A 25,315-nucleotide genomic window follows, 5' to 3' on the forward strand; every position below is an offset into this window, starting at 1 on the left:
GCCTTTCCCAAGGTCTTTACTTAGACAAGGTGTTGAAGAAATTCAACATGCTTGATTTAAAGAGAGGATTGTTACCTTTTAGGCATGGTATTCATCTTTTAAAGAATATGTCTCTAAAGACATATAGTGAAAGAGAACAAGTGGCTAGGATTCCATATGCTTCAGCAATTGGAAGTTTAATATATTATATGTTATATACTAGGTTAGATATTACTTATGTTGTCGGTGTGACTAGCAGGTTTCAGTCTAACCCAGGTAAGGAGCATTGGGCAGTGGTCAAGAATATCTTTAAGTACTTGGTGAAGGACTAAAAATGTATTCTTGACATATGGTGGAGGAGAATTAAATTTTCATAGTTATACGGATTCTGATTTTCAATCAGATGTGGATGATAGAAAGTCTATCTCAGGATTTGTATTTATATGTAATGAAGGAGCAGTAAGTTAGAAAAGTTCCAAACAAGATATTACTACAGACTCCACTACAGAGGCCGAGTATGTTGCTTCATCTGATGCAGCAAAGGAAGCGGTTTGGATTAAAAAGTTTGTGATAGAACTTGGAGTGGTTCCAATCATCGAGTCAACAATACCTCTCTTTTATGACAACAATGGGGCTATTGCACAAGCCAAGGAACCTAGGTCTCATCAGAAATCCAAAAATATCGTAAGATGCTTCCATATTATACGTGAAATCATTAGTAGAGGCGATGTAGGCATGCAAAGAATAGAATCATAACATAATGTAGCTGATCCCTTTACCAAAGCTATGATGCACAAATAATTGGATCGCCATCTTGAGAAGATGGGTTTCATATACTGTCCCGATTAGCTTTAGTATAAGTGGGAGATTGTTAGATGTGTGTCCTAAAAGCCAATTGGACTTTTGTTTTTCGGTTCATACATTATGATATTATTATGTAATGAATACCATTTTATTAATGGCAGTTTGTCTATCATTCATTTTTATAGTAATATAATTATTGAATGAGTCCAATAATATTTATTAAAGACTCCATTCTCAAGAGTTGAGAATATGAGTGACATATGATCTGTAGAATAAATATTATAAAATAGTTCTTAGTTGTAGGATTAAATATTAGACATTTTTAATCCGAAAGACTAACATAATGCGTTTAACCCTATGATTAGTATGAGATACTAATATATAGGATGGTGAGTCTCATGGCATTTAGTATGAGTTACTAACTTAATCATTATGAGTCACTTGTGAGACAAGTGGACTGAACATGACTTGAAGGAATAATGAATCACATGGATGATTTACTTAAGTCACAGATTCATTATTAAGTAATGATGGTGTAACTAATCCTCAAACGTGAGGTGATAGAGTTGTCTCATGAATATGTAATTGGAATTTGCTTATGCTTTAGGTATCCGTTCATACCCAGAATAGGAACTTGCAGATAGTGGCTCTAGTTGCATATGCATGAAAGCAAGTGTTCATCAATAATGAATCTATTGCCTTGAGTAAACAAGGAGAATATCCTATGCGATTCGATAACATCTTGAATAAGAAATCCTTGGCAGACGTAATTATGATTAATGGAAAAAGGGGTTTTCGCATTAATCATATTTAGTCGGGATGTATCCTAGATTTGGTCATAGAATCAAGTTAGTGGATTTGACTATTCCATGATCCTCACTTGATCGGGATATTATTCAATGGAAGGATTCAATTACACGGTAATCATAAATAAAGGGTTCATGGATGATCAATGCCTTTATTATTAACTAGGTAATTAGGACGTCACTTATAATTTATATGAATGATTGAGGGACAATTATTTAATTATTCCCTTAGTTGATTAAAGTGTTTTAATTAATATTAAAGAGTTTAATATTAAATCCCCATTGCCAATTAATAATGAACCTAGAAAGTCACACACGTTAAAATCAACTCAAGCACGACGATTGACTTGACTTGTACCTCGAGTAAGTACACTAGCATCTTTTGAAGTTAAAGTCCGTAATTGTCTAACTAATGATAATGTATAATATATAAGTGTTATATATTGAAGGAGCTTGACACATGTCATCATAAAAGAGGACATGTATTTGTACAATAGCTTGACACGTGTCATCATAAAAAGGGTTTTATGATAACACATGTGATAAGCATCATACTACACATGTTCTCATGCCCGATTGTTCACATTTTTATGCATGATTATCCTGTTTTATGCTAGAATCACCTGTCTTTTGTTTCCCTTTTCGTTTGAGTCATTTCGAAGGACACCATCGAATGTCGAGGGAAATCACGTGTGATTACGGAGCAAAATCCATCAAATTGGGCGAGAACAAGCACCCCGAGGGTTGAGCACGGCTGGACTTCCGTGCTGAATTATCGAGGCTATCCCCAATTGTGCCATTTCAGTACGACTTGGTAGCCACCACGGCCTCCGACACTGGTGGATCGGCCACCTTGGGCCGTCTGGAAGGTCGGCCGGCAGGCCGCGACTGTGGTGGCTTAGCTGTGAGACTCCACAGTTGGCCTGACTGGACTCGTACGTCTTGAATCAACTATATAGGCGATTTTGAATTCTAATTGAAGAGGACGATTTTTGGACTCAATTCCAAGACACACACTTAATCAAATATTTCCTATACCTCAATTGTAGACCTGGAGAGATCAATTTTCATCAATTGAATGGGGGATTCCACTTTTTCCAACATCGAATTGAAGATCAAGACAAACTTTGGGAAGCATTCAAGAGGCAACTAGGGTTTGAGATTTTGAATTTGCAAATTTAGGGTTTCTCATTCAGCTTGAAAGAGAAGGGTGTACATACCTTTAATTTGTTTTTCCTTATTTTGTTCTTTAATTGCTTTGATTATGAACATGAGCAGCTAGATCTTTTGAATCCATTAGGGTTCACCTTTGTTGATGGATTATGCTTAATTGTTAGTTTTTTATAATTGTCATTCTTGCAATCTTCTTGCTATTCAGTAATAAAATTTTGATGCAGTTAATTTGAGACGTTGGATTAATTGTTTATTAGGTTGTTTCTTGACATTGAGAAATGCTTGTTACAACTGGATTTTGAATAGTAAGGACCGGTAGTTAACACTTAGAGATGAGGTTGATTTACTCACGGGATTAAGAACTAACAACTCTTAATAGTCTTAAATCATACTTAATGCTAATTTGTAGTAATCCGATAGGAAGAGATTCCATTAGGTTAGTGCAGTTTAGGAATCCAGAAGTAGAGAGGCAGGGATTCAATTCGGATTTAGGCACGGGTAAGCAAGATCGGCAATCCATAAAATTCATCTTTAGAATTCCATCACTTAAGCTCCCTTTTGGATTTATTTCTCTCTTTACGATTGTCTTTTAATTGTCCATTGTTGTCCTTCATTTACTTAATTGCACTCATAACCATTACCGGTATGTTAGAACTTTCACACCCTATTTCGGACTAGATAACATAGCAAGGTAGTAACTCTAGGTTCACCCGATCTCCGGGGATACGACCTTGATACTCACTAGTGCTAGGGCTGCATCGGTAGGTTCACCTTGCCTTAGGTGTAGGTTGCATAAAGAGCCCATCAAGTTTTGGCGCCGCTGTCGTGGTAACAGTGAACTAGAGTGAATTGTTTTTGTGTTAATTTAGTCATTATTTGTTTTATTCATTTATTCTTTAATTTTATTATTATTTATTATTATATTATTTTTGTTGATCGGTGGTTGTGTGGATTTTCGGTTTGGGGTAGTTTATGACCGGGGAGCTCAAACTCGAATCTTATAGAGCCTCTATCCCGATCCGAACGATCCCTCGGACTCTTAAGGAAGAGGTTGCAATTAAAAGAGGAGGAGATTGAGGTTGAGGTACCTGTGGATAGACTAGACACGATGGAAAACCATGACCCCCACGAATGACGATCGGAGGACGATGTACGAGTTTGCTCGACCATCTTTGGATGGGACGAAAACTAGTATAGTCGGACTGCTAGCTGACCAACAATTTTGAGATAAAGGCCAATGTTATCCGGATGATCCAACAAAGCGTGCAGTTTGGAGGATTGCCCAACGTGGATCCCAATGCACATATCTCCAACTTTTTGGAGATTTGTGACACATTCAAAATAAATGGAACAACCGGTGATGCCATTCGGTACCGAGATTGTTTCCATTTTCCTTGAGGGATAGAGCAAAGAGATGGTTGCAATGTCTTCCCATGATCACTACTTGGAAGGCGAAAAATTTTTATATAAGTATTTTCCTCTCGCTAAAACCGCTAAACTTAGAAATGACATATCTTCTTTTGTGCAGTTTGATGATGAAAGCATGTCGATGCATGGGAGAGATTTAAAGATCTTTTGAGATGCTGCCCACATCACGGATTGCCGGTGTGGATGCGAGTTCGGACCTTCTATACGGGGTTGAACCTCGCGAAGGCAGAGATGGTGGATGCCGGTGCAGGGCGCTAAGCGATGGGCGCCCGAGCAAGCTCGAACTTGATAGAGGAAATGGCCATGAACAACTATCGTTGGCAATCCTCTAGGAGCCGACCAGGAAGACAAGTAGTGGTCAACCAAGTGGACTCTACAGCGGCCTTGGCGAGCTCAAGTGGAGCTTCTAGCCAAGAAGATCGACCAACTCAGGATCTTGGGTTCACGCGTGACGTTGGGCTGCGAGTTTTGTGGTGGCCTGCATTCGGTCTGACATCTGCGGGAGGTATGTTTGCTTCATCTTCTATTAGTTTTCCATCTAATTCTACTATATCTTCCGATGTTGAACAGTTGATTATATGGGGAATGCCCCAAGAGCGGTGAGAATAACCCCTACGACAATACATACAACCCTGGATGGCGCAATCACCCCAATTTCAGTTGGAGGAACAATAATGCCGAGTCGCGAGTTTCAAAGACTTCATCGTACCAATGACAACCGGCTAGGCTGCACAAGCTCCTCCTCCCAAGAAAAGAAGTCAAATTTAGAGGAGCTCATGATGAAGTTTGTGACATCTACGAAACAAGATTCCAGTAGACCGATAGTGCACTTAGGAATCGGCAGGCCTCGATTCGAACTTGGAGACTCAAATTGGCCAAATTTCTAAGATGCTTTCGAGAGAGACCTTGAGGATCGCTCCCTAGCACTACTGAGTCAAACCCGCAGGGAGCATTGCAAAGCTATCACCTTGCGTTCGGGTAAGAATTTGACCGGTTCTTCGCCTTTAGTACGATAAGGATAATACAATCATGCAGTCGAGCCGGTAAGGAAGGACCGGACCTTGAGATGGTAGAGAATGAGAGAAAGAAAGAAGACAGGGCAAAAGAGCCCTGCATGCGGGAGCATCGGCCCCGGTACCATATCCTACAAGGTTGAGGCGGGATATGGTGGACAAGCAATCTGATGTAAGTTTCTTGACTTATTTAAGCGGTGAAAATTAACTTACCTTTTGTTGAGGCAATTTCACGGTCGAAATACGCCAAGTTCTTAAAGGAGATTTTGAGCAACAAGAGGAAGTTGGAGGATCTTGGTCAGGTGGTGCTTAATGAGGAGTGTTCAGCTATTCTCCAGGGAGTTTTACTATCCCTTGTATGATTGGTGATTTATCAATTAGTGGTGCATTGGCTGATTTAGGAGCCAGTATTAACTTAATGCCCACTAGTTTATTTGCCAAATTAGGGTTGCATGAGCCAAAGCCTACTAGGATGAGTGTTCAATTAGCAGATAGGACTGTTAAAATTCCTAGAGGTATTGTTGAAGATGTACTTGTAAAGGTAGATAAATTTATCTTTCCTGTAGATTTTATGGTAATGGATATGGAGGGTGATAGCACTGTGCCTCTTATCCTGGGTAGGCCTTTCCTAGCTACATCAAGGGCTGTTATCGATGTAAGCAATGGAAAGCTTAAGCTTAAAGTTAATGATGAGATCATTACCTTTGACCTGGCCACTTCCATGAGACAATCACTAGACTATGATAATACTGTATATTCTATTGATGTGATTGATGATGTGGTTGAGTCCTATTTACAAGAAATTTTATGTTCTGACCCTTTGCAAGTAGCATTAGCTGAGGATGAGGAGGAGTTGTCCAACGAGCAAGTGTTGGAGCAACTCGCTGTTTTATTGGCTTCCGAGCCGAGCTTGTCAAGCCCGATCCTATCTTTTCTTGACAGTCCAAAGTGCGGAAAGTAAAGACTTCATTCGAGGACCCACCAGTTTAGAATCGAAGAAGTTACCGAGCCACTTGGTTTATGCCTTCCTGGATGAAGAGAAGCGCTTACCGGTAATCATAGCGGCCCGATCTAACTCCTGAAGAACAAGCCATGCTTTGTTGGAAGTTCTAAGGAAGTACAAGAAGGCCTTTGCTTTCAATATAGCCGATATCCCGGGCATAAATCCAAGTTTCGCTCTCATAAGATTTCATTGGGGGGCGTTTCGGTACGGTCGTTCGGCCCTCAAAGACGACTCAATCCGAACATGAAAGAAGTGGTAAAGAAGGAGGTAATTAAACTTCTTGATGCAGGTTTGATATATCCCATTTCCGATGGTTCGTGGGTTAGTCCCATGCGGGTTGTACCCAAGAAAGGAGGCATCACAGTGGTAAGGAATGAGAAGGATGGTGATCCCGACTCGGACGGTAGCAGGCTTTCGAGTTTGCATTGATTCTGGTAGGCTTAATGATGCAACTCGGAAGGACCACTTTCCTCTTCCTTTCATTGATCGGGATGATTGAACGTTTAGCAGTCACATGTTTTATTGTTTTCTTGATGGCTTTTCAGTTACTTTCAGATTCTATTGCACCGAGGACCAAGAGAAGACTACCTTCACACCGCCCTTATGGGACGTTTGCTTATAGACGGATGCCATTCGGACTGTGCAATGCACCGGCTACATTTCAGCGGTGCATGATGGCTATTTTTGAGGACATGATTGAGGAGTCTATGGAGGTATTTATGGATGACTTCTCTATTTTTGGTAATTCTTTCTCTCTTTGTTTGGCAAACCTTGAGCGCATGTTAGCTAGATGTATTGAGGCTAACTTGGTACTAAACTGGGAAAAATGTCATTTCATAGTGAGAGAGGGGATTGTTTTAGGGCATAAGATCTCTTAGGCTGGGATGGAGGTGGATAGAGCTAAGGTAGAAGTAATATCTAAGCTACCTCCTCCTAGTTCTGTTAAGGCTGTTAGGAGTATTCTAGGCCATGCAGGGTTTTATAGGAGATTTATTAGAGATTTTTCTAAGATTGCTAGGCCCCTCACTCAATTGTTAGTTAAGGATGTACCTTTTATTTTTGATGATGCATGCGTGGCAGCTTTTGAGTTACTTAAGAAACTTAACTACAGCCCCAATCATGGTTTCTCCCGATTGGGGGCCTTACTGAAGCGATGTGCGATGCTAGTGATTATGCAATTGGGTACATGCTTGGACAGGAGGATTGAAAAGAAGTTTCAACCCATTTACTACGCTAGCAAGACCTTGGCGGGGCCAGGAACACTACACCACCACAGGAGAAGGAGTTATTGGCGGTTGTTTACGCCTTCGACAAGTTTAGATCATACCTCGTTCTCTCCAAAACCATTGTCTTCACGGACCACTCGGCATTGAGGTACTTATTCACGAAAAATGATGCGAAACCGAGATTGATTTGGTGGATTCTTTTATTCTACAGAATTTGACGTCGAGATCAAGGATAAGAAGGCACGGAGAATCGGGCGGACCATTTATCGAGATTGGAAAATCCTCACTTAGATGCACTTGATGAGACGACTATAGATGATCGATTTCCAGAAGAACATTTGTATGTCACTCAGGTATACACTGATACTCCCTGGTTTTCTAATTATGCTAACTATTTGGTTGCTAGGGTTCTACCAAAGGGTATGACGTGTATCAAGAGAAGAAATTCTTGATTTGAAATACTATATTTTGGAAGATCCCTTTTGTTTAAAGTATGTGCAGATCGGGTGATTCGCCGTTGTGTATATGGCGAGGAGACTCTCCAAATATTGAAGCAATGCCATGAGGGACCCATTGGAGGTCATCAAGCAAACCATCTGCGAGGAAGATGCTAGAGGCGGGATTCTATTGGCCTACGCTCTTCCAAGATGCACGGAAATTTGTTAAGGTTTGTGACCTTGCTTGTTGCAAGTAATATCTCTTCTCGTGATGAGATGCCCCAAACCAGTGTGCAAGTCGTTGAGATTTTTGATGTCTGGGGCATCGACTTCATGGGACCTTTTCCCTCTTCGTATGGTAATAAGTACATTCTGGTTGCTGTTGAATATTTCTCTAAGTGGCACAGAAGCTCGGTGTAGCCACTGATGATGCTAGGGTTGTCTGCAGGTTCCTTAAGCGATTGTTTGCTAGGTTTGGCATACCTAGGGTGCTTATTAGTGATAGAGGAACACATTTCTGCAACACCCAATTAGAGAAAGTACTTAAGCGGTACAGAGTTACTCATCGGTTCTCTACTTTCTATCACCCCTAGACTAGTGGGCAGGTTGAGGTAACTAATAGGGTATTAAACGTATTTTAGAGAGAACCGTTAGTACCAGTAGGAAGGACTGGACTCTTAAGTTAGATGATGCATTATGTGCGTTTAGGACTGCTTTTAGGACATCTATAGGTTTCATCCCTATCGCCTTGTTTATGGAAAGTCATGTCATTTGCACATTGAGTTAGAGCATAGGGCACTTTGGGCCCTTAGAACTTGTAACTTTGATATTGATTCGCATGTAAGGAGCGACAATGGCGGTGAGTGAGCTAGATGAGTGGCGCCCGGTAGTGTCGAAAACTCCTCAACTTACAAAGCAAGGACTAAGAAATGGCATGATCAAAGGATTCGTGAGCCTAAGGAATTTCAGGTTGGGGATCGAGTGTTGCTTTACAACTCTCGCCTTCGTCTGTTTCCCAGAAAGCTACAGACTCGTTGGTCTGGACCATTTCAGATCGGACAAGTCTTTCCATATGGAGTGGTAGAGTTGCATCATCTAGAGAAGGGGAACTTCAAAGTGAACGGCCATCGGCTAAAGCGATATCATTATAACTCGTTGGATAGTGAGCAACGAGTTGACCTGGCTTTGTATGCATAGAAAGGGTGATCCGAATGAGTCACGCTTAAGACTCTGCAAATAAGCACTTCTGCACATTCGACTTGGATTATACTTTCATGTTTTTAATTAGTTGTGATTGTTTCATTTTTCATTTGACTTTATTATAGTTGCTTAAAAATAATTAGGTTAATTTTAATTTTTCGGACTTATAGAATCGAAGAGGACAAACTCTTCTGTTTGACCATATCTACTTGTTTAATGATCTAATTACATGCATATGTGTTAATTATAGGTATGGGGGCAAGGCGACTCGAGTCGGCAAAAGGCAAGCCTAGAAACACTCCGTTTCACCACGGTTTCCGTGGCCATTCACGGGCATATCACGGGCCGTCTTGATGAAACTGACGAGTCAAGACCGTGTTGAAGGATAAAGAGTAATTGTCACGGCCGAAGCGTACGGGACACAACCCTAGCCGTCTTTGGGAAGCACGACCGTGCCAATGCCCGTGCCAAGGAGCATCCAAAGAAGGCTAAAGGATCGACGTTGGTGAGTCTGGCCGTCTTGATCAACCTGACCTTACCTACCCATCTTTGGCGTGCCTATAAAGTGGAGGCCTCTGAAAATTTTGCTTCCCTTTTGTTTTTCTTAGCTCAAAGGTGTTGTTCTTATACCCCTATCTCACCCTTCTCACTTTCCTAAGCGAACTCAGGTAAGTCCCTTCATTTGTTGCATTATATTTTTTTTATTATTATGATTTCACTTCTATTTTAGACATATACTTTTGTTAGGACATGCTAGGATATTTTGGTGGCTCTTTATTGTAACTATATGACCTTGGTTAGGTTAATCTACATTAGTTGTTGTGTTTGTGGTGTAGTTGGTTATGAAATTGATAAGTGTGGGGTTTTGGTGGAAATAAAATGTGCCTACAAAGATGCAAAGCATGAATAATGTTTAGATTTAAATTGCAATTCTTCGGTTCATGATAAATTAGATTGATATATATCGGTTTATTAGTTTATAAAAGTTTGGGTTAGTCAAGTATAATCATTATACGTTGATTCAGAGATTATTTCTTTCATTAACTTGAATTTTTACAAAAACTAATAATTCGTTGCATTAGGTGATATGACGGACCGCGATAAATCTCGTGAGAAAGCAAACTGAAGCGTCGCTACCGGTAAGCGATCGCGTGGTGAAGGAACGTCTTCCTCCACGGCACGAACCGGCACCGGCACTTCCACCTCCACCACCACACCAAATAGTCAGGCCTCGGAGAGCACTACTGTGAATCCATCCACACCTGGCCGTCATCCATTGTGGACATTCCCTAATGCAGACAATGAAAGTAGATTCCAAGTCATGAGATGGAAGCAAGTGATGGTGGGCCGTTGCATAGACTTCACATCCCTAGAGAGAGTGGGATTGGCTCAAGATGTGCACACCTGTGATCGAGACTCGCCATATGCGAGATTCTTTGACATCATTGAGACAACCTACCGTGAGCTTCGATCGAGTTCCTCGGCACCTTCTTCCTGCGACAGCGGATCCTGGTGGCATCGACTGATGCAATTTATTTTAGGCTTGGGGGAAGGGAGTTCTCGATGTCGGTCCCACAATTTGGAATGCATTTGGGATTATGGACTGAACAAGAAATCTCGGGGGAGGAGTATCAGGGTTGTCTCTACATCCACCCAATTTCATATGACGCCATGTGGGATTCATTGGTAATGAGGCCGGAAACATACTACCCAAGCAGGTCTAAGGCATCTAGCCTCTGGGACCATCTCCGCTACATTCATACCCTACTAGCTTACACCATTCGGTAGGGGGCAGTTTAGGCGATCCACGGGCCGATGTCTTTATTCTCGGGCTATGCAACATCGGAAGAAGCTAGACTTGGGATATTTATTGGCTCACCAAGTCCGTTCATTTATAGTAGGCGCCCGGAAGAAGATGCATTGTTGTTTGGTCCGTATGTGACTAGGTTAGCTAAGAGACTAGATGTATTGGACGGTATGCATCGGAGCTTTCAAATATTGGTGACATGACACCACTAGGGATCGGACAAATGATCAACATGCAGATGATCACGGCCACTAGACATCCACATGGTATTGAATATAGGCTCGTGAGCACAATAGTCGGGGAAGCTAGAGGCGGTGGTAGAGGAGCCGACATCCGTCGGTTGGGATTCCGGATGTTAGGATTCCTAACCCGTACTAGAGTGTTTATGCCTTCATCCCGGAGCCTCATCCTCTCATTCGGTAGAGCCATCGGCGTCGGATCGGTGCTTTGGTGGCCGTCAGATCGAGTCGATCTCTGGCCCAATGACGTGATAATGCGAGTTTGTGCGGTTTCAGAAGAAAGCGAAGGCCGCAGTTAGGCGGTTTGAGCGATTACACTTCAGCAGTTCTGAGTGGTTTAGAAAGACAGGCCACCCGGACAGACTTCATAGTAGTGCGATTCAAAAGATGCAAGAGGTCGGAGCACAAAATCAACGGCTCATTGATGATATGGAGTTCAATTTGGCGACATGCTTCACAGACCACGATCCACCATAACCTCCCTCGGCAAATTTCCACCCCCAACTTCCAGTGAGATCCAACCGGTGAGGATACCGTCGTGAGACTCTAGCGGAAAGAAAAAATTTGTGATATTTTTCCTCCATCCTTTTTCTTTATTTTATTTTATTTTATTTTTTATTTATTTTCTTTCATTTTGTTATCTCCTTTTACTTTCTTGCTTGTAGCTTGTTTACTTTTATGTTATTTCCTTGCACTTGTTTGTTTATGTTAAGTAGAACACTATGCCTTTTTAATTAAAAAAAAAAAAAAGGAAAAAAAATCGCATGATCTTCCATAACCATAATGTGTGAATCATATGCTTCCTCGAGTCTAAATCTCTAACACTTGTGGACGGTGTTATACTAAAATGTGGGGTAGGGACCTACCGATGTTGTGCCTATCTTGAGTTTTGTTTTAATTAAGTAGTTGATGACTTTTTTTCTCCTTTGAATGGATTCCCTTATAGCTTTTATCGAACCTTGTTCGGAAGAAGGCAATGAATAAATCTCTCAACTACAATCCGGCCGAGGTAAAACCGGTATTTTCCTTAATTCTTCCATATTACTTTATCGTAGATATAGAACACTTTATTAATATTGCTGCTTATTATTGTGATTGGTGACTTTAAACTTTGGGTTGAGAATTCATGCAATTTTAAATCACTCAAATGGTGAGATTTTGAGCCAATTGGTGCATCACTATTATGCTCCCTTTTCTTTCATTAGTGAGCATTTTACAGAATCTCTGTTTCTAGAACTTGCTTTACGATATCTGTTGAAATTACATGAATTGTCAATAATCGTGAGATGATTTGGGCACTTAGGATTTACACAATTTGGCCAAAAAGCCTAACCCTATTTTTCCCTTAGTGAACCAATTTTGAGCCTTAGCCATTCCTTTCGTGATAATAATAACAGTGACACTCATCTTATCACTTCTATTCATTTGACCATTCTTTCTATCATTGTTGCTGGAAATTATATAAGTTATGCTATATTTTACTTTGGATCAATCTACATTCATATATTTCACTAAGTTGCTAGATTTTTCATAGATGCTCCCTTCAATTATTGTATGTGTCAATAACCAACAACTCTTATATAAGCTGTTGTAATATATATACATAGTATATATATTTATTTATAAAAAAAAAAAAAAAAAGTAGAAAGTATTAATTTAGTTCATTTCGAGCATCATCTTATTTTTAGAGCAACTTAGTGTTCATTTTGGTACAACACTTGATCCTTCATTACTTTCTTGCATTACTTGCTTAACTTCCAGCAACTTGTAGCCTACTTTCCATATTTATACGTACCTTACCTTAACCCCATTACAACCTGGCTCAAGACCCTTTGATCATGATTATTGATTATTTCGTAGTAGTGGAGATTGAATCCATAAGCAAGCCTATGGTAAGCACTTTTTCTGTATTTTTGCGTTGAGAGCTTGGCGATCTTCTTTCACCTATATACACTTGTGTGTTTTGAGTGATATCTTGTGAGGCATGATTCTCAATTTCTTAATTTAGATGGTTTATCATTTTAACTTTAGCAACTTTATTAAGTTTGCTCTTTCTCTTAAGGATTTAGTGATTTGGGGATTTTGGGAAAAATCATTACGGAGTTTTGAAATTTATTTTGAGCTAACCTCCTGCAATGCAGTTGATTGAGTTATTTGATATCTTTTGAGGAGTGAGTTGTAAATTGCTTGAGGACAAGCAAAAGTTTAAGCATGGGGTAATTTGATAAGCATCATACTACACATGTTTTCATGCCCGATTGTTCACATTTTTATGCATGATTATCCCGTTTTATGCTAGAATCACCTGTCTTTTGTTTCCCTTTTCATTTCAGGTCATTTTCGAAGGACACCATCAGTAATCGAGGGAAATACGTGTGATTACGGAGCAAAATCCATCAAATTGGGCGAGAACAAGCACCCCGAGGGTTGAGCACAGCTTGGACTCTGGCCGTGCTGAATTATCAAGAGGCTATCCCCAATTGTGCCATTTCAGCACGACTTCCGTAGCCACCACGGCCTCAGCCACTGTGGTGGATCGGCCGCCTGGGCACCGTCTGGAAGGAGTCAAGACGGCTTGGCACGGCACTGGTGGCTCGACAATGAGACTCCACCGATTCGGCCTGACTGGACTCGGTGTCTTTGAATCATCACGACTGGACTCGGGTCCAGATCATCATGACTGGACTCCGGCCGTGCTGAATCAACTATATAGGCGATTTTGAATTCTAATTGAAGAGGACGATTTTTGGACTCAATTCCAAGACACACACTTAATCAAATATTTCCTATACCTCAATTGTAGACTGGAGAGATCAATTTTCATCAATTGAAGGGGGATTCCACTTATTCCAACATCGAATTGAAGATCAAGACAAACTTTGGGAAGCATTCAAGAGGCAACTAGGGTTTGAGATTTTGAATTTGCAAATTTAGGGTTTCTCATTCAGCTTGAAAGAGAAGGGTGTACATACCTTTAATTTGTTTTTCCTTATTTTGTTCTTTAATTGCTTTGACTATGAACATGAGCGGCCTAGATCTTTTGAATCCATTAGGGTTCACCTTTGTTGATGGATTATGCTTAATTGTTAGTTTTTATAATTGTCATTCTTGCAATCTTCTTGCTATTCGGTGAATAAAATTTTGATGCGGTTAATTTGAGACGTTGGATTAATTGTTTATTAGGTTGTTTCTTGACATTGAGAAATGCTTGTTACAACTGGATTTTGAATAGTAAGGACCGGTAGTTAACACTTAGAGATGAGGTTGATTTACTCACGGGATTAAGAACTAACAACTCTTAATAGTCTTAAATCATACTTAATGCTAATTTGTGTAATCCGATAGGAAGAGATTCCATTAGGTTAGTGCAAGTTTAGGAATCCGATGGCGAGAGAGGCAGGTTCAATTCGGGATTTAGGCGCGGGTAAGCAAGATCGGCAATCCATAAAATTCATCTTTAGAATTCCATCACTTAGGCTCCCTTTTGGATTTATTTCTCTCTTTACGATTGTCTTTTAATTGTCCATTGTTGTCCTTCATTTACTTAATTGCACTCATAACCATTAGCTGGTATGTTAGAACTTTCACACCCTATTTCAGACTAGATAACATAGCAAGCAGTAGTAACTCTAGGTTCACCCGATCTCCAGGGATACGACCTTGATACTCACTAGTGCTAGGCTGCATCGGTAGGTTCACTGCCTTAGGTGTAGGTTGACACGTGTCATCACAAAAAGGGTTTTATGATAACACATGTCATGAAAGTAGCTTGACACGTTTCATCATGTAAGGGTTTATGATGACATGTGTTAGGAAAACGGCTTGACACATGTCATCACCAAAAGGATTTTATGATGACATGTGTTAAGAAAGCAGCTTGACACGTGTCATCACTAAAAGGGTTTTATGATGACATGTGTTAAGAAAGCAACTTGACATATAGTATCAGTATAACTTAACACGTGTCATCACAAAAGTGTTTTATGATGACATGTGTTGATACTGCTTGACACGTGTCATCATAAAAGAGTTTTGTAATGACATGTGTTTGTACAACTGTATTAAGGATTATGAATCCTTAACACTATATAAGAGAGTTTCTTACTCCTATTATCATAAGAAGAAGAGAATGATAATTCGACATACTTACTATTATAACAAGGTTATCATAGTAGGAAACTTGAGAGATGAGAAGGGGTTTTTCATCTTTAAGAATTGAATAGCTTTGCTTGAGGTTGGTTGTGTGAGATAAACTAGAGGATTTGCAACTGCGAATCTCTATTTGATTCTCTAATAGAAACATCATCAACAATCAAGAATTGAATTATGCTCTTCAAAAGTTGTAGTCCTTTTCTTTGTGTTCTTCATGTTCATAAAAGAAAAGTTATTTCCTTTTTCAAATTGATTCCTCAACTACAACTTGTAATCTTAATTTCCATGAAATGTGAAATATTTAAAGCTTCCGCTGCACTACTGCATGTGTTTTTTCCAACACTTTCAACACTGGTAAAGATGGGTCCTGTTGACTGGGTGGAGCTCACTGTTCTGGACATCCTAATAACTTTTGCCTTATTATTAGGAAGGCCATGATTCCATGCCGTAAGAGGAGTCAATTCACAATACATCAGAAGGTAAAGTTTCCTTATAAAGGCGAGATCGTCACCATCAACGCCGAAGGGGCAGGAGTTATATCGTGAGAAATCTAAATGTACCCATCTGGGTTTTTACTAAATGAATAAAATTGTTTAGAATTATTATAAAAACTATGTATGTTTATTTATCATTTTATACACTAACTGAAAGAAAAAACAAATCTAAAAGTCCTACGTAAAATAAATGAGATCGAAAAAGAAGTATAATTTATATTTTCTTCTCCTCTTCACATCTGCATCTGCATCTTTAGATAGTGCAGCTAGTTCTCGAGTCCTTTTAAGTCGAGCAAAGCCAGGAGAAGTGGGAATCTGAAGCTGAACCTAGGCTTTGAAGTTGTCATTGGTAGTCAGATTGCCCTCGAAGTCAAGGTTTCCCTCTATGTCTCGATGGTGCATAAACTCTCAATCTTATCTAAGAAGTCTTGTTTGAGTGGGAAGCCTTCAAATTCGAGCGGGAATTCCAAGATTTGCTGCTTCTACCTATACTGGCGGCAAAGTCTTGAAGGTGTGTAAAAAGTGGATGCTCGTAGACCGAGTAAGGGTACACAATCGTCGTACACCATTAGTATGACATACTTGATTCTCCACCAAGGGCAAGTCCAACGAATGAGTGTGTTAGGAATGCCTTTCATCTAGGAAATCCAGCCATATGACCCTGTAGGATAACAACAGATCGAGTCTGCATATGCTTCAGCTCGTACTTATCAATATCCCTCGGGATGGTCAGTATTTGAAGTTTCTCCTACAAATAAGAAGAAAAAAAAAAGAAAGAAAATAAGCTAAATTGGAAACCTGAAAGGGCAGCTTAGGCAAAAATGAAGTCTGCTAAGTTGAAAACCCAAAAGAGCAGCTTAGGCAAAAGTTAAGACAAAAGCCTACTAAGTTAAAAACCTAGAAGGGCAGCTTAGGCAAAAGTTAAGGGAAGAAAATAAAAAGAAAAGAAAAGAGATTTGGTTGTGTACTTGTAAGAGAACAAGGCTACCACTAAACCATTGATGAGTTTTATACATATATAACCTAATGATGGTTTCAGCCAAGATGACTGGAATTGGGTCTGCTCCATGCTCCACCTAGTCAATAATGCTAGGAATTCTGATATCTCCCTCTCCCTGAGCAGAAATCAGTAGAAATTAGGCATAAAGACAAAAGTCCAGCATCCGAATCTAAGAAGGCGTGCCCTTCTCCTTCTTCTCACAGTAAGAGATCAACGAAGTAAGGATAATATACTCACCAACGGAATGGGAAAGTACCTCAGTTGAGGGGCATATTGAACAACTCCATTAATTTGCTCAGAAAAGGCTCATTGAGTTTTGGCGGGGCAATGGGATGTGTAGAATCCATGGGAACTCCAAGAATAGCAGAAAATTCCTCAATCATAGGGCCAACCCTTGTCCATTGAATCTAAAGACATGGTCCCTTGGGCACTAAAAGTTGACAGCAAAATGGAGGAACCCATAATCAAGTTTGGTATGTTGCATGGCGATTTTCACCAATTAGGGTTTTGAAAAGAGTTTGCAGGCGGTTTTTTGAGACAAATTTTTGGCTTTTGAAGTGTGAAATCGCATATGAGGAAGTGAGAGGGGCTCATAGTATATATAGGCCTTAAATTAGTATCTAATTTGGACTCTGCAATCGCAGAGCTGATCGGCACTTTGTATAGCCAATTGGTTATATGGCCTCTCGGTGCAATCTTTGGCTAGTTTTAAAATCAGAAGTTCTACAAACAATGGTAAGAAGAAAATGCAAGAGAAGAACAAAAAGCTGGAGTTCTCTCTCAAACCGCCCATCTTGACGTCCGAGTCGGTGTCCATCCTCTAGGTCCGCAAGGCCGATAGCTGAAGGGTCAGCTTGTCGTTGTTGAGCGTCGATTTGGCGCTGCCAATCATCCACTTGCCCCTGCAAGCCCTAATGGTCCCTCTGATGAAAATCCAAAAGGAGATTAAGTAGTGCATTTCATACATGCATATATGCATACATACATATTGCATATATTAATTTTCTTACCCGCCAGTCCTCGCCGAGGACAAAGAATTGCCTCCTTATAGCACCGACCAGCCAATGTATGTGCTCGAATTGATCCCTCTGAACCTATATTTGCATAAATATGTTACTAACATGAGTGCAAGTACTCAGAGTGAACTCTAGAGGGAGGCATTGCTCCATAGCAAGTTGGTGCTCGATCACACCATATGGAATCCAATATGAGAACATTAGATCTAGAGGGAATGAAACACTCCCTAGAACCACATCAGATGTGGCCGTCGGAGGTGCCTCAGAGGTTGCACCAGCGAAAGAGCCTATGATGTGGGAAGGCACTAGAATGTCGGGCAGATGCCCCTTAGTAGGTTCACGAGCAACAAGAGCTTGGTGGATGAACTGTAAATAAATGATTAGAAAAGCAGGATACAACAAAAGTGGAATTCTAAGTAAATGTAGAAAATACCTGAGCTATGGCGTCGTTGCCTAAAGGCATAGCCCCAAATAATTGAGGGATGAACGAAGTATAGTTCATCCACTGTGATCGGGCGGTGAGATCCTCGGGCTCGTCATACCCCGTCAAGCACTCCGCTAACTCCTCTTCGGTAAGGTCTGCCATCTAGAACATAAAAAGAGGAGGAGATAAGGAAACTCGACGTTTGCTGGGGCCTCGCTCCCAACCATAGATCGTCTCTCCCAAGTACCATGCCCGACAGGCGAGTCCAATTAGCAGGATCCTCCTCTACTCGAGGTCCCCCGCAGACAACATATAGTGCTCCCACTGGCAGCGCTTCCCTAGCCAATCACCTCGAATCTACAAATTAGAAAAGGTATGTAACTATGAAAAATGAAGCATGAACATGACTAATGAATTGTATTTACCATGTCCTAGGTCAAGCTGTTGATCCACATATGGTGCACGTGAACTTGAGCCCACTCCAAGGTGATGGTCCTACTCGAGCCTCAGCAACTCAACTGAGGAAAAGCCCTGAGGTGCAGATGGGTTGTGAGCCCACCAAAAGGCCGATCTCTAGGGCCCAAACCTACAGAACAAGAATTAAAATACACTGTATTTATAAAAGAAACTAAGGAAAAGAAGTTAGTGCATAACTTAAGTGGATCGCGTGCCAAAAACAGCAGATCCTCTTGCTGACTCGGGCTGTAACGTCCATCTGATGATACAAATATGCAAGAGCCTCAAATCCCAAGTTGTAGGAGGTCCTCCAAATCCCGGAGTAGGCCAAATAGTGGAAGTTCAGTGAGTTCCCCGAGTCACTAAACAATGTCGTATCAAAGAGGTACACCAAGAAGGCTCGGGCCATCTGGTCAACCTCCCGAACATTATAAGGAACAAAGCCTCGGTAGTGGAGGAGGATGGTTTGATAAGTAATGCAACGCGAGTTCTTGAACGTCGATAAGAACCCGAGCATATCAGTGATAAAGCGATCTTGGACGTTGGAGCTCTAATCATTAAAGATGACATCATCAAGTGGCACGGGTGTGCCGGAGAAGTCGATGCTGGTGATGGGCAAAAAAGAAAGAGGAGAGAAAGTTAGCTCACCAATCAGGGTGCGGAAGGTGTGAGTCGTGTCCATCCACCTCTCGAGGAGGGCGTAAACAGAAGTATGATGAACCCTTTCGGTGATTGATGGTAGTGTAGCCACGAACCGACGGAAGCCAGTATCTTCGATCCTGGCCTAGACTGAGCTAAGGAGCTCATCGAACCACTCACGAGCACCATAAAAATTTCTAGTCAATCAGATCGACACATCACCCTATAAAGCAAAATACACAAGTATTGAACATTATGTGCATCCAAAAAGACCCTAAACAGGTAAGTATATCTCTCTTAGTTGTTATTTTTTGCAAAAAGAAGTCTTAAAAACCTTCATTCAGCCTGTGCATGGTCGATTCGGACTGTGTAGAGCCGATCGGCTCTATAGGCTAGGGCACATGCATTTTCGATGATATTTCATAATTTGTTTTTGCATATTTTGGACAAATAACATGTATATCAAGTCTATAAGTTGCAAGAAATAAAGTCTAAGCCAAGAAATTACCTCCCCGAGGCTAGAAATGCGCGGTGGGTGTTCAATTTTACTAAAAGGGGAATTTCTTCTTTCTTCACAAGCCCAAGATCATTTTGGCGATAAATTGGAGTGGAAAACTCCTAATTCATTGCGATTAGGGTACGTCCAACAAATCTACAGGAAGAGCTTGCCATTTCAGAACTGATTTCGTGCGATTTAGTTGAGAAATGAAGAAGAAATCACAGAAAGAATGAAAAAAAGAGTTTTTGAGAGAAAAGTAAAGGAAAATGGGAAAATGGATGAAGTATAGATATAAGGCTACTTATATGTCCTGGAAAGGGGCAAAAATATCATTTAGGTCCCCGATTAGTCAAAAATTATGTCTTAGTCCAAAAGTTGAGCAAGTCAGCAGAAGACACATAGAAGCCTAATTGGCACCTCAAGATGGACCCTGACCCATCAAAATATCATTATGGTCCCTGACCCATCAAAATTACGCTTTAGTCCTAAGGGGGCCTAAAACCAGTTTAGCTTCCAAAAAGCATCAAAATGAATTAGAACATACCCCGTGGCAAGAAATTTTAAGTTAAGTACCCGAAAGTGGGAAATTACCAAATTGACCCGAGGTAGCAAGTTATTTCCTGAAATGGAAGATAGCCAGATGGAAGTCTCTGCAATCATGAAATCAGATAGGCGTGGTTCCCAATTCAGCGGGCATGGTTCCCAATTCCATGGGTGTGGTTCCCAAATAGCAGGCGAAGTCCTCAACCCAAGTAGGTGAAGCCCTTAACTTAAGCAGGCAAAGTCCTCAAAGTTCAAGCATGCGTAGTCCCCATATCGAATCAATGATCAAACTTCGAGCTTAAGAGGTGTGGCTTCTACAGCTCACATAATATCCTTTTGTCATATTCTTGATATTTATGATTTTTCTCGATTTATATAATTACATGCATGCTTATAAATTTTTACAAACCGGGGGCAGCTATCAACACGAATTTAAATATCGAGGGAATTACGAAAATCCTTGTGATGAAAGTTACTGCCTTCTCAGGTCTCGGGAGATGAAGGACAAGCAAATCTGAGATCAAGATTGAGGTTAATCCAGTTGGAATTATCTTTTTAAAAACAAATTTAGACTCAATTGTCAAGAAAAATAAAGTTTGAGGGAAAACAAAGGATTTCACAAATTCAAGGACCTAAATGCAAATATTTCTTAAACTTTCCTTGTGTGGAGCCAATCGGCTATACATAGTGCGGATTGGGGCTTTTTCACTTCGACGTCATTTTTCTTGACGATTTTACGTCCAGATACAGATTCTAGAAGATCTTGACGATAATCATGAATAAGGAATTAAATTTGGATATTTATCAACTTATTTTTTTTTTAAAATAATAGAGATTATCATTTCTTTTAGAAAATCCTACCTCTATAAATAGAAAGAAATATCTAGAGTTTTAGGAGGACACTTAGAGGTAACAAGAAACATGAAGAGAGTTAACATACACAAGAGAAAAAGAGAAAAGAATATAAGCTAACTTGAGAGAAAAATATCTATCGTTCTTCATTAGGCAGAAGATCTAAGTCACACAGAAAGAAGGCTGCTTAAGAAAGAACCCCTCTTTTTTGGAAACCTTTTCTTTAATGGATAGAAGTTTTCTCAACATCACTCTAGTACTGGATTCCCAGCCAGTTTTTGATTCAACTGCATCTTGATCATCTTAGACTTGTAGAATGACCAACTACGGTGACAACCTGAGGGTTCCTCCAAACATACATTCATCATTATCCTAAACTGGTTACTTTGTTTTTTTTTTCACTTTTTTATATTTTTTCTTAGAAACATGATTAGTGTTAATTTTATTATGATAAATATGATTAGATTAGGGTCTCTTGTGATTCTGTATGTTATTACTTAATTGGGTTTTGATATATGATAATAAGAACACTAGGGTTTTGAATATGATAATTTTGCCAATTAGGGTTTTGAATCTGATTAGTTACATGTATAAGATTCATAATTAGATTTATATTTTCATTACGATTCAGTAATTAAATATGTTTTATAGGGTTATACGCTTAATTTTCCATCTTTGTTTACTGTACTTTTTAATTTCTAAGGTTTTATATTAGTTTTTAGGGTTTCTTTTATCAATCAATTGATTTCTGTGGTTCTCATTTTATTTCTTTCATTTTCTAATTGATTTTTCACCTTCTGTGCATGTAAAAATTGGCTTTAGGTTTACAAGGAATATACTGAAAGTCAAAAAATCTACTTGGAAATTCTAGAGCCGATCGACTCATTGCCTAATATCGATCGGCTCTAAACATTTTCTTCCTAGTTTTTGGATTTTTTTGAGTTTTGATGTGTTTTCATCAATTTTGTGTAACTAGGATAATTTTACTAATGAGTGATATTTTTTGATTCCATAAAGAAGCTTACATCACAAATCGATAGATGGATCTGGAAACCAGCTTCGTTATTTGTGTATATTTGTCTTTAATTTTAGTATTTAACGGATTACTCCCTATAAATCAAGCACTATAGCATGTGAGGTCCACCTAAGTCTAGCCCTTTTTATTAAAGCCCAGCCTAATAATTAATGTTATAAACCTAATTTACTAGTCAATTATGCACATGACCCACCTAGTCTAGCCTAATTACAAATTATGCTTTAATAATCAAGCCTTTTAAGCCTAATAAACTACTTTTTATAGAGAGGCCAAATTCAATCACCCTAAATCTAATATGGCCCAATTTTAACCTAACTAAGCATGGAAAAGTCTATTAAGTATACATAGATTCTAGATTAAAGCCCAATTACCATCTTAACTAAATTAATAGACTACAATTTTCATGCCAGGTCTAGTTTTAAGGCCTAAGTCTATGTGACCCATTTTAGTTAATCAATCACACGACACTTATTTAGCCATACAATAAACAAAAATAGGCAAAATAAGGTGCAGGAAATAAATCTAACTATTACAACCGCCTATATAAAAAGGAAGAGAAAACACCTAAAACTAAGTACAAAACCTAAATAACTTAACAAATACATCAGAAATTCACAAATGGCCACAATTTAGGGTTTTAGGGTGTAGAGTTGATTGGCTATAGGTGAAGAGCCGATCGACTCAAGGGCTCTAGTTGGCATTTTTGGTAGTCTTTTTCTCGATTCGACCACCTCAAATCCAATCTTACATGCACAGGAGAGGAAGATCAATTAAAAACGTGCAAGACTAAATAAAAAACACAAAAGACATAGAATTAAATAGAAACCTTAAGCAGAACATGCAAACCCTAGAATACATAAACTAATAGTAAGCAAAAAATAGCAAAATATCATATTTTTATCATACAATCCTAAAATATTTAACTACAAAAACATGAAAGAATTATGGATCTAATCTAAAACCTTAATCATGTTACTAATCATTAAGGGGAAAACGCAATCAAAAAACCTACATGTTCTTATTATCGTATTCAGTTCCCAATAATGTTATAACATGTGATCATAAGAAAACCTATTCTAATCACATAAGACATTTAAATCAATAACCCCGACCATGTTCCTAGGAAACCATGAAAAGAACCGGGTTTGAGAGATGATATGGAAGATGATGATTCTAGGGAACCCTCCAGTTGTCACTATAGTTGGTTGTTATGTGAGTCTCAAGAGACGATGATGCAGTTAAATCAAAGATCGGTTGAGGATCTAGTGCTACTTGGGATATGAAAAAAAGCATATGACGTTCTCTTCAGAAGCTTTCTAATTCTCTTAGTTCTTTCTTAGTGTCTAAACTCTTTGTATGTTTTCTCAAAAAGTGTATCGACTGCTAATTGGTATCTCTACCTCCATAGACCTAAGAGTTCAATATGTATTTATAGATTTAGGGTTTGGAAAACCCTAAGAATAGATCAATATGCTTTAAGTTTTTTAAAGATTATAAAGTCAAATAAAATCTTGTATTTAACAATAAAAATCCTTTTAGAAAGTCATTTTGGACGTTAAAATGTCAAAAAATGGCGTTGGATCAAGAAAACTACGAATTGGCACTATGGAGAGCTAGTTGGCTCTGCACATGAGCCGATCGTCTCTTTGAAGAGCCGATTGGCTGTAAAGAGCAAAAGTTTGAAAAAAACATTTGCAATTTAGTCCTTAAACTTGAGAAAATCATCATTTTGACCCTCAAACTTCACTTTTGTTAACAATTAAATCCAAATTGATTTTAAAAAGGTAATTTTGAGTAGATTAAACTCAACCCTAACCTCGAATTCACCCGTCCTCCATCTCTAGAGACCCGATAAAGACGACAACTTTCATCATATAATTTTTCATAATTCCCTCGATATCTAGATTCGAAAAATGGGTGTTGGTAGCTATCCCCAATTTATTGAGATTTATAAGCATGCAATACGATTAAATAAATTGAGACAAATCATAATATCAAGGATAAGAGAAAAGGATATCTTGATGAGCTATAGAAGCCACGCCCTGTATGCTCGGAAAGGATTTTTGATTTGCTCTAGGGACCGCGCCTGCTTGAGTTTTAAGGTCTTCGCCTGCTTGAATTTGGGAACCACACCCGGTGATATGGGAACCACGCCCGTTGATTTGGGAACCATGCCCATTGAAATGGGAACCACGTCCATTGATATAGGAACCACGCCCGTTGATTTAGGAACCACACTCGTTGAAATGGGAACCATACCCGTTGATATAGGAACCATGCCTGTTGATATGGGAACCACACTTGTTGATATAGGAACCACGCCCACTGATTTCATGATTGTAGAGACTTCTTTCTAGCTATTTCACCACTTTGGATTAATTTGGTAATTTGTCACTTCCTGGTACTTTTGGCCAAAATTTCCCGCCTCAGGGTGCGATCCGATTCATTTGATGTTTTGTGGAGGATATGTTCACACTTAGTCGGCCTGGGGGCTAAAATGTAATTTTGATAGGTCAAGGACCAATTTTAAAATTTTTTAAAAATTTTCAACTTAGGATGCAATCTGGCATTCTATACGTTTTCTAGGGACTTGTATCGGTACTTGGTCTATTCAAGGAAATGTAATTTCGATAGGCCGAGGTCCAAAATGGCACTTTTGCCCTCCCCTTGGACATATATAAGGCCTACACATCCATTCATAAATCACTTTATCTTCAATTGTCTTTTTGCTTCCTCTCATACTATTTTTAACCAAATTTCACGAAACCATACTTGAAATGGCAGCCTCATCATTGAGATTCTCAGGACGCATCCTGATTACATCGAACTAGGAGTTCTCACCACCGATTTCTCGCCAAAATGACCTAGAGCTTGTGAAAGGAGAAGAGATCCCCCATTTGGCAAAATTGAATACTCACCAGGCGTTTTCGGCTATCAGAGAGGTATTTTTCCAACTTTAAACTTTGTTTCTTGCCACTTATGTACTAGATACACGTGTTATTTGTTCAAAATATGCATAATTTTATAAGACAATGTGTGAAAAAGCTATACCCTAACCCATAGAGTGTGAAAAAGCTATACCCTAACCC

At 39.5% G+C, this 25,315-nt stretch overlaps 1 non-coding gene across 1 annotated transcript; it reads right to left on the reverse strand.

The window, feature by feature from the left end:
- Window positions 1–4,257: 4,257 nt before the first annotated feature.
- On the reverse strand, window positions 4,258–4,363 carry LOC112534484. Its single transcript, XR_003078771.2, has one exon. It is a non-coding gene; the product is annotated as a small nucleolar RNA R71 (small nucleolar RNA).
- Between the last annotated feature and the right edge of the window lie 20,952 nt (window positions 4,364–25,315).

The sequence above is a fragment of the Ricinus communis genome, chromosome 2 (assembly GCF_019578655.1).
Source record: "Ricinus communis isolate WT05 ecotype wild-type chromosome 2, ASM1957865v1, whole genome shotgun sequence".
NCBI lineage: Eukaryota > Viridiplantae > Streptophyta > Magnoliopsida > Malpighiales > Euphorbiaceae > Ricinus > Ricinus communis.